This window comes from Salmo salar, chromosome ssa19 (genome assembly GCF_905237065.1).
Source record: "Salmo salar chromosome ssa19, Ssal_v3.1, whole genome shotgun sequence".
NCBI lineage: Eukaryota > Metazoa > Chordata > Actinopteri > Salmoniformes > Salmonidae > Salmo > Salmo salar.
In genome coordinates, this window is record NC_059460.1 from 26633329 (window position 1) to 26643687 (window position 10359).

General features: G+C 39.1%; 1 long non-coding RNA gene across 1 annotated transcript in view; it reads left to right on the top strand.

Moving 5' to 3' along the window:
- Positions 1 to 4333, top strand: part of LOC106578607 (uncharacterized) — a 33842-nt gene extending 29509 nt beyond the window's left edge. The window contains exon 5 of the long non-coding RNA XR_001322487.2: positions 4097 to 4333. This is a non-coding gene — a long non-coding RNA (uncharacterized lncRNA). The remainder of the gene's footprint in view (positions 1 to 4096) is intronic.
- Positions 4334 to 10359: the final 6026 nt, after the last annotated feature.

Consider the following 10359-nt stretch of genomic DNA (forward strand, 5'->3'; position numbering starts at 1 on the left):
GAGCCCCCAAGTGACGTTGCAGCGGTTATCCTAGACACGTGCCTTGAACCAATAGACTGGGAGAATGTTTACCACGTGACAGTGACTCGTGAATAATCGACAAACGCCCAATCTCGCCTTCTTAAAGGAAAGGCGTTCTGGCATAAAACGACATACCTACACTAAATGTATCTTACGTTTGATTGACTATTATATTGGGCAAAATATGGAGAGTCGGTTAATAATAGCCTGCTGTGTGAAGTTCGCATGTTATAACTATTTTGTTTCGGGCATGTAACTAGTAGCCAAGTATCGAAACGGTAACCAACTACTATGGTACATTAGGGATAGCCTCTGCAACCAGAATTGGGTGGGGGATACCGGAGTCTGTATGGCTCGCATTGAAGCAGGCTGCTGTACATTGTGTTTGAGGGCTTTACATTTAGGGTTTTTAACTCGGTGCGTTTTTTATTTGGGACATTGTGTACCTCTTTTACTTTATGGAGCTTTTCATTCCGAGGAGTTATTTATGATATTTAATGATGGGGCGTTAGAAACTCTGGATGGTCAATGCCCTGTCAATGTCATGATGCAAGCGACACAATATTAATGGACAATTCATGCAATCTCTTAGCCAGTCATGCAATAATAGCCAGTCATACAATCTCGAAATCCTTTTCGTCTCTTCATATGCTCTTTCATGATTATATAAAGGTTCAAAGCAAAAATGGGTCACTAGCCCTTTAAAAAAATATGTTATGCAAACAAACTGTTGTGTTCACGGTGCACATGATATAGAGTCGCGCCAAAGACAAAACTTGGGGAAAACTTTACTGACCAACTCCTTGGCTGTTTTCGCTCAAATCAGGATTCAGAGCGTGCCTTGCCGTAGTCGCCAGAGATAAGTTGCTATTTGATCTGAAACGTCATGTTGGCTACGCAGTGGGTAAAACGGCGCATGAGTGAGTGATGACCCTTGGATGATTAATTCTTGTATTTAGCATTGGACCCATAGCGTTTGTCAAATTTAGGTGAAAAATAACTGAATTGTGGAACTGTTTTTTCAACCTCTTGTGGGCCAGTGAGCCTGTCTGATGTAAATTATTGTCACAGTAATGGTAACCTGTCTAATTTCAAATTATTTGTATCTAGGTAGCATATACATTTTAACTTGTGGCATTTCACAATTAAGCGGAAAAAGGTCTATAATTTCAACTCAGTCTCCACAAAACGAAAGGTCATTATTATTGGTCAACTCGTGCGTCGAACGTTCATGGACGGTGGAAAAACTAAGAGTTTTTAGAGAGGACGGTGGAATATTCTCCAAGAGGGCGTTTTAGAATGACAGTACCTCTTTAGTGTACTAAGACCCTATAATTAGGCCACAACTTTTTAGGCATTGTCCTGTGGTAAATGGCCTAGCCTTTCACTGTTTCAAAACACAGTTGGCTGACTGTGCCCTATTTTGTGTGCGAACTATTGTATTTCTATTGTTTGCACTTTATGTACACGTTTAAAATGAAAGCGTGCCAGCTCTACAGAGAATGCATCTCGAATAGGCCTACACATTTTCTTCTACATTGTGTAGGCCTATTGGCTCATGTAAAATGGCCAAATCATGTGAGCCCCGCATAGCCTACTTGAACGATAGTCATTTTGACCAATAGCCTGGTGGTTTCTGTTAATAAATTCCTACATTTCCACCATAGAGCGATCTCCATACGTCATCCATTTTATAGCAGTGCCTGTCTAACAATAGCCTGTATGGTTGGGAGCGGCGGCGGTCCATGAACCATGCACAACCACCATGCAGTGTCCATCTTATCTCTCCAGCAAATGGAGTGAAAGTTCTGAGTAAAGGTTGTAATTAGATAGGCCACTCTCATGCTGTGATTGTTTCTCACATGTGAGGGATACCCAGATTATCCCGAGCACTAATAAATGAACAGGAGACAATGGCGGCCAGACAGGCCCGCTACCCCCTCCGCCTCTCGCTGTCTGCCACAGCAAAACAGCGCTGGCGTGGAGGAAACCTCACGATTTCAAGTCAAGAGTCATACAGACTAGACCACAGCCAATTATAAATAGGGTGCTTCAATAGGCCTATATGGTGGTATTAAACATTGAATAAATGTAGTTTTATGCGTTTTGTTTTGCAGGCTCTTAGACCGCATAGTCCTATAGGCCTATACATGTCAATATTGAAGGGCTACATTGGTTGTTTTTGATTGATTCTATTGGACAGTATGGCATCGTATATCCCTTAATTAGTAGACTTCGTCTGTTTGTGGTGTGTCACCCAGACTTTTCTTAAAATGTTGACATAGGTTACCTCACATTTTCTTTCTACCTTTCTACCTTGCACCTTATATCTTGGCGCACATATTCCGTTATTTGGGTTATGTTGCCTAAAAGTTAGGTGAAATGAAGTCCCAAAAAATGTTAGGCTTAATTTGATGTCTTATTATTTTATAATTCCCAACATCGTTTCGTGACTATAGTTTTTTAAAGAATGGTAACTAATTCAGTGTGGATGCGGGGATGCGCGTAGCGTATAGATCTTTTGTATTAAATCCATGGCTGAATTATACATTCATATTTGTATTTTTTAATTTAACCTTTATTTAACTAGGCAAATATGTATTTACAATGACGGCCTACCCCGGCCAAACCCTCACCCGGACGATGCTGGGCCAATTGTGTGCCGCCCTATGGGACTCCCAATCACGGCCAGTTGTGATACAGCCTGGAATCAAACCAGGGTATGTCGTGACGCCTCTAGCACTGAGATGCAATGCCTTAGACCGCTGCGCCACTTGGGAGCCCAGATAGGCCTATAACATGATAATAAACGTGCATTTGGCCACAACTCTCTTAGCAGAGTCTTTACCTATCTCTGCAATATGCCCTCGTATGCATTTACGCATTGTGCATATCATTTCGTTTTACGATTGAGATCGTAACCCATCTCTCGTAGCCTATGGTAGGCCTACATGAGATGTATCGGTTAGCATCTTGTCAGTTTGGCAATAACGCCCCCTTTAAAAAGTAGTGAGATTCGTAAAGGGGTATGCCACATTGACATTTTTATTATGCCTGAATGTGACATCATTCTGGTTATCATGTTTTGTTGTTGTTTGTGTTGTGCACATTGCATATAGCGTATTAGTCTGCTGGTGGTCAATGCCGCAACACGAGAGCTCACACCTGGTTTGCAAACGGTATTTGATTTACTAAAGATTTCTTGGGTATCCGCACGTCCGCACCAGTCTAATCCCCCCAGACAAAACATCGCGCCCTGACAGCAACCCTATACCTTTCCCTGAATGGACACTGGCCCGACGAAGGAAATCAGATATTTACTCAAAGCAGTCAATTTTCAACGAATTCCAAGGGATTTATTCTTTAAAACACCTATTGCAATAGTAGGCAAAAAAGAACGATGGTAATCGGCAAAGCGAAAGCCAGTGTATGTCAGTTATGCCTCTTATGGGTATAGTAGGCTTTATGCCTTCATGCGTTCTGTAACCTGATAAATCTAGGCCACTTTTTCCTATTATTGTAAGTGTAGCCTCGTTAAACACTTCCAATGAAAAGTTTGTCATTCATAACATCAGTTGAGTCTGTTTATTGTATATTAACAACCAATTTTGTTAAAATCGGAAAGAAATGTTGCTTATGTAAATGATATTAGCTAATAACTCATTTATGGTTATGTAAAATGGATGTTTTGCATTTATATATTCATGTGCTCCTTCAGGGAAGGTGGAAATATTGATAACCCTTAAGGCCATGCATGCATACAACCCAAACCTGTCACTTTTCTACAGAGCTGCAGTGTGCTTGCTAAATGACTAATAAAATGTAATGCAAATGTTTATTGTAGACTAGCCTATAGCCAACATGAACCGAGAATTAACAATTCACTGAATTCTGTCCAAGACTGTCTACTTTGGAAGATGCTGTGGCCCAAAAAAATCAGTGTTGATGCATTTCATATACAAATTTGTGCGTTTTTCAGTTGACATTGGTTAGGTTTGGCCTACGTGTGCGTATGCATGTACTGCAAACCGTCCTGAGTACCTAACCCTATTTTTCCTGTTTTTCTTTTGGCTAGGATTTTCTGAGACGTCACAAGAAGTTACTGCCATGGATTGAGAACCTCAACTACAAAAGGTGACGATGCACAGGGAAGGATTTGTGAATGGAAGCTGTTCACGGTCTATGCTAGATCATAGATCACATGGGCGTTGCAGTGGTGTAAAGTGCTTAAGTAAAACTACTTTAAAGTACTTAAAGTAAAGTACTACTTAAAGTACTACTTTACTATTTATATTTTTGCCAACTTTTACTTTTACTTCACTTAATTCCTAAAGAAAATAATGTACTTTTTACTCCATACATTTTCACTGACACCCAAAAGTACTAGTTACATTTTGACAGGAAAATTGTCAAATTTACACACTTATCAAGAGAACATCCCTGGTCATCCCTACTGCCTCTTATCTGGCGGACTCACTAAATACAAATGCTTCATTTGTAAATTATGTCTGAGCGTTGGAGTGTGCCCCTGGCTATCCATCCCCAAAAAATAACTGTGCTGTCTGGTTTGCTTAATATAAGGAATTTGAAATGGTTTATACTTTTACTTTTGATACTTAAGTATATTTAAAACCAAATACTTTTAGACTTTTACTCAAGTGAGATTTTACTGGGTGACTCACTTTTACTTGAGTCATTTTCTATTAAGGTATCTTTACTTTTACTGAAGTATGATAATTGAATACTTTTTCCACCACTGGACCGTTGCAGATGTGCATTATTCGCCACCCTCCCTCTCCCACCCCGGTCACCGTTCCTCCCTATTAATGGGGTCGCTAAGATATCAGCTCTGTCACCGGGGTCGGCCCAAAGCTGCCAGCTTCCTGTGCCCTTTAAAAACCGGAAAGCACGTATAATTTCTGTGGTTTGTCTCGGTGAGAGCTGTTTTTTTTCTTCATCCTAGGTCACTCAAGAGCAGAACAGTAATATCACAGTCAAATCCACACGCCATCAATCCTGGCCTAAAACATCCCTGTCTTTGTTTTTGCCTATTCTTAGTAGCCTAACTGAGTGTTTCCAGATTCCTATGAAATATGACTTATAATTAATTACAACATGAGTAAAATAGTTTTCCTTCCTATTTTTTTATTTATTAAGTATGTTAAAACGCAGGTTTCATGTGTATGAATGGTGTGGGCATACCCTACCACAACAACAGAATGATTTGGGCATATAAGGCTACCTGTCATGAAAAATATTTAATGCGAGTAGACCGCTGATTGAGGAGCTCAGCCAATGAGCCACACGAGCCGTCATGTTCTATGAGGAAGCATTTTTTAAACGTCTGTTTGAGATATTGCAGGTTAGCGTTTTTCGTCATGAGTCTTGTTCTGGAGGCAGCTCTGCAGTGTGGTTACTAGCAGGCCCAACCACAAAGTAATAAAATCACATTTTAAACCTAAAGTACACTGCTAACCCTAATGCCGAACCATAAACTGAAATTATGACTAAAAAGCGAAATTATGTTTCTTGCATTTTTACAATATTTCCAATTTTGACTTTGCAGCTTGCCCATCTAGTGGGAATAGCTCAGTTCTGCCTCAAGGACAAGACTCATCCCAATAAACGTCAACATGCGTTTGAGATGCATGTTTATTTGTGGTGATGTTTTTTAAGTGTTTTTTTTTCTTCTTCAATTTATGTTTTGGTCACAAAAACTAGTATAGGACGAGTCAACAACATTATTTGGGTTTGAGTTCACAGAATTTTAACTTTTAAAGGTGAGATTTTCATTAACTTTAACTCAAAGTTAATCAAAGGTGGAGTGTAGCCTGTGTGACGGGACCAGAGGTTATAACATATATTGAAGCTCCAAAATCCAGCTTCGATTCTTTACCCTATATGTATCCTAAATTGTTGAGGGGTGTTCCGTCCCCGTCCTCTGTTTTAGGATAAATGTTTCCTCAAGCACACGGACCGCGTCACCGTCGGGGTCTTGCCAACCGAATGGCCACTTGAAACTGTTGGGTGGAGATAATTTATAGGTTCAATAACTCTTAATCCGTCTGATCGCCCTGGTGTAGATAAGCCTCCTTTGAATTGGGATTGTTCTGGAATCTGTTCGGATTTCAGCATAGAGGTCCTAATTGAGTTTACCGCAGCCCTGACTGCTGCATCCCCCGAACACAATTAAGGTCTTGCTCAGATAAAGCTAACTGAACGCCAGTCCCGTCTAGAAAGAATGCACTTTTTCAACAGTATATTCGTTAGACGTTTATCTCTTTGGGGAAGATGATGTGTAATGAAGCGTTATAATGTTGAAAAACAGCGTTATAATGGCGTATAGCCTATACATCAAACTATAAACTGCAATGCTATATTGACTGATGCATCAACGAAGTTTTATTTTATTTTTTAGAATTATTTACATATGTTATATATGTTTTTTAAGATTAAGATGCAGACAATTTGGGAGATAAACAATTTCTAGCTTTGGTAAAGTCAGTGTCCTCTATTTAAAGTTTAGATCCACAAGAAACACAATAAGTATGGTGGTAATATGTCCCATATTTGAAACTTACACACTTTTGTTCCTTCCTTAACTGAAGTAGGTCAAGGCTATCCTAAAAAGTGCCATGGATATAGGTCTAAAATCAATGCCAAACAAGAATGCTGTGCTAGGCCTATATGTATGCTGCTAACAGCTTTGCTTCCTTCACTGTCCGACTGCCACATACTAGTTTCGAACCAGTGATCCGTTGAGCCACCCAAAAGGTACCAATTGGACGGCTCCATCCGCAATATTTGTGGAGTGAGCTTAATGTACATTCTTAACTCTGTTACACGTGCCCCTATACGATGAATTCAAAACTGAGATCACACGCATTTTTCTTTAATTGATGGTGAATGTTTTTCGCTGTCAATCAATACTCAACGCAAAGACAACATGCTTGTAATCTTTATATTTGCAAAAGCATCAGGCTATGATTTCAGGTCTAATTTGATATTCTTCTAATGTGGTCAGAAATCCTGTTAAAGTTGTGAAAATATATTATCACAAGTGTGTTCCAAAAGAATACAGAAGGCTGAGCTGTCATTGTCATATGCGTTTCTATTTATGACAATTGAACCAAGAACTTATAATAATTATTTCTAAAATAAATGGAGCTTATTTCAGTATGAACAGTGTTGTATTCAATCGAGGTATATCATACCACAAATATGCATATGTGTAAAAATATAGGATTACATTTACTAATTAAAGTTTTAATGTCAGGGTCAAATGCAGGTAACACTTTACATATTTAGTCTATTGTGTTTTTCGTCCTGATTCAGAATATAGTTTTTGTTGCAGTGCATTTTGATAATCAAGTATATATAACACTTATCAGTTAATAGTTTGAGTTCCACTCATAGCCTTTAAGGAAACTTTGTATGGGACATAAATGTTTGGTGATAAAAAGTAGCCTACTAGTCTACAGTGTAGCCTAATGGAAAGGTTTTGGATTAGCTTGAGTGCTATGTAGTTTACTTTTAGTAGCATTTGACCAAATTGCTATATTTTTTCCAATATTTTTTTAATTAAAGATTTATTAGACTTTATATTGTAGGCCGATTTCACCACCACTATTGGAGACTTGCCATGTTGACGTATAATGGTAACATATAGGCTTATCTACCTCGCCATGTTGATGAACACCAAAGCTCGCCTATACACATCTACGTTTATACAGCCGGACAGCCAGACGTTCCACGTGTCACGACGTCTTAATTGTGACAGTAAAGAATAAATGCCAAGTGGTGGCTATTTCCACGAGGTTAATGGCTTTAGACTCTGTCATATAGAACAAATATCATGCAAAGGGACGGGGCACTTTTTGAACTTGATTAATGGCAATTGGCACTGAACATTTCCTCACTAATAAAACCACGTCGAGCTGAACAATATACCCGTGTAATGTAAACATGCTGAAAGATCGACTGCACACAAGTCCAACATCAATAAAGTAGAGGTATTTTAGGTTACCTGTTCCAACTTCTATAACTTCTATGGCGGGCTACCGCCCACGCATATGGCCCTTGAATCCTTGCCTGTTATACTGCAGTATCCCGATGCCTCGCGCGTTTTAGATGGTCGAAATGCCTCGTGCACCTGTCCAAGGGGGTCTGCAATTGATTACTAGGGACCACGACAAGTGGACAGCTGGGGAAGCACTTGTTACTCAAAAGCCACTTCCACAAGACTATTAAGTCAATGTATTGGTAACTGCAACTGCCTAAAGGTGGTAAAATTGTGTAAAAAGTAGTAATTTTGTAACGTAATTAGGCCTACAGTATGCATAAAGGATTTGCGTAAACCATTATCATAGGTTATCGATAATGGTTATGCGTACAAGTTATTGGAAACTATCGAATATGTGTGTGCACTGAGAGTTCGGCTAAAGGCTTACTCAGCTGTTTTGCACCCGACCTGGCCATTTGACATTATAGGTATTAAAACGTTTGCGATAGTAACTCCAACACATCAACAATAAACCACGAATGTGTTTTTATATTTCCACTAGAGATATATTTTTGCTTCAAGCTCAGGTATAGCCTTATACATTTATATAGGCCTAAACTCAAATTAATGAATTAGCCTAAAGCATGTGTAAAGGATAATGTAACAGCACTGTGGAATCAGAAAATGAAAATAGCAAAAAGGGACAATTTTATCCTAACCTTATTAGTGCGTCCGCGTCTGTTTTGGACAAGCACTCTCTCATCGAATGTCTCATCCAGTCACAAATGTGAGTGGCCAGTTGCGATATGCCTTTAGGTCCAGCTTACTTGAACTTAGGAAAGAGGTCAATCGTTATGAGAGGCTATTCGAACCCTCTTCTTGTGTGGCATCATGCCCCTGCACTGTCCCCAGTTTTAACTGACCGAAATAGTGGTGCAGGATCTCATGAAAGCACATTGCTCGATGACGCACCTTTCACCCCTCTCTCCACCCGAATTGTTTTTACCCCCAACGGTGAAATGTGGTGATGGTGACTTTTACATCGACAGGTGGTATTCGTAAATGACCTCATTTCACAACGATGTTTCATTACACTGGTGTCAGAAGTGAGATTATTATTGTCTGATTTATAACTCTTGAGTGACTTTAAAGATGATTTTCGTGATAATAATATATGCCTAATCCGTCTGATTTTGCAGGTGATAAACTGGGTAGCATATACTATTCTTGAATTTGACATGTGTTGCATATGCTAATACCATATGTCACACTTTAAACGAACTATAACTCAAAAAGCTTTACAGGGCATAACTTCTTAAGAGCACAACATAAATGTTTTACAAATAATACACGTTGACCTGAATTGTTTCTAAGAAATTCATGAAAAGGCAGAGATGGGATTGGAAGTTAGTTGGCAAAAATAAGCCATTGTGAAGGTTTTGTTACTAACACAATCGGTGCTGAAGTAATTCTGAAACTTTTAGAAACGTTTTAGGGGTGATTTTATGCTGAGAACTCGAGTGAGATTTCTAATCCATTACACATGGCCAATAACGCATTAACTAACTTTCTGCATTGGTGCATGCTTGCCGGGCGTGTGTTCGTTATATCAATGACCAATAAAATATCACTCAATTATGAATCCAGACAGTTTATCTTGTCCTTTTTTGTTGTGGTACATTTATTTTCTACATTTCTTATTTGTTTGGAGCGTGGAAGCCCTATGACATGATAATTGTGTTTGCACATTTTTTTTTGGTGAATGATATTTACATGCCCTTTGTGGATGATATTTACATGAATATCATTGTCTGAGCATCGATTATTCAAAACCCTGCAACGAAAAGACGCACATTGATGAATTCTATTTACCAATGCAGCGCCACGTTTCTACTTCATTAGGTTGTAATATGCTGGGCCGGTTTACCAGACGCTAATCCGCACAGTAATATGCAACACTGTACATATATGCACAAATTGAATGTGAGCTTGTGTTGTAATATGACGTGTGTATGTGCTTTGTGTTTCATTTGCACTCAAAAGGATTTGTTTGGATGAGATGCATCATGTGGCATCACCTAAGGTTTTATAATGTCAACGCGTGATTGTCCAGCGGGAAGAGAAAACGTCAGAAGCAGCATACAGCATATGGGATAACCGGCAGAGCAGGCAAAGAAAGCCCCTCATCTCCATTTATGCATGTTTTCTTTCCTATTCCAATTGTAAGGGATATGTTGAGTTAAAATACATGGTAGATATTTACATTTCTATTCTATTCACTTCTATCACTGCCATTCTTGTGGTATATTCTCACATATTTGTATGCTCACAACACT